Genomic DNA, 509 nt, shown 5'->3' with positions numbered 1-509 from the left:
TATATGCTCACATAAGTTAGAGTATCTTTCATAGGAACACATATTGAATAACTAATGTCTTTCCAGACAGTTACTTATACTCGTTTAAATGCAACTTTAATTTTTGAAATGTGTGCTTTTTGCCACGTGAGATGCAACAGGATAAGCTCTTCAGGCAAAAACACTCTGAAATGGAGTGCTTTGTGGTGAATGCTAATGGATAGCTATCATTCTGTGAAAGCTGTGCCATGATTATGCAGTTTATTAAAAAATGCCCTCCCTTCACGAACATCAATATAACTGAATCGGTTTCACTCAAATACCAAATATAACCTGCTGCCTACTTTAAAAATGTCAGGAAATGCATGTTTCTAGTCGCTGTCGATGAGATAAAGTTTTATTTGTAACTCGATTGCGGCGCGGTGCGCGCTTTACGCACCGGGGAGGATCCAGTTACCAACTTCGCCCACACCGGGCCACGTGACTCAGGTCCTCCTTATTTAAAGGAAAAAAAGAGAGAAAGAGCTGCT

Source organism: Salarias fasciatus, chromosome 9, assembly GCF_902148845.1.
Source record: "Salarias fasciatus chromosome 9, fSalaFa1.1, whole genome shotgun sequence".
In the NCBI taxonomy this organism is placed as follows: domain Eukaryota; kingdom Metazoa; phylum Chordata; class Actinopteri; order Blenniiformes; family Blenniidae; genus Salarias; species Salarias fasciatus.
The sequence above is the reverse complement of the archived record's forward strand: the minus strand, read 5'-3'. Positions refer to the sequence as shown.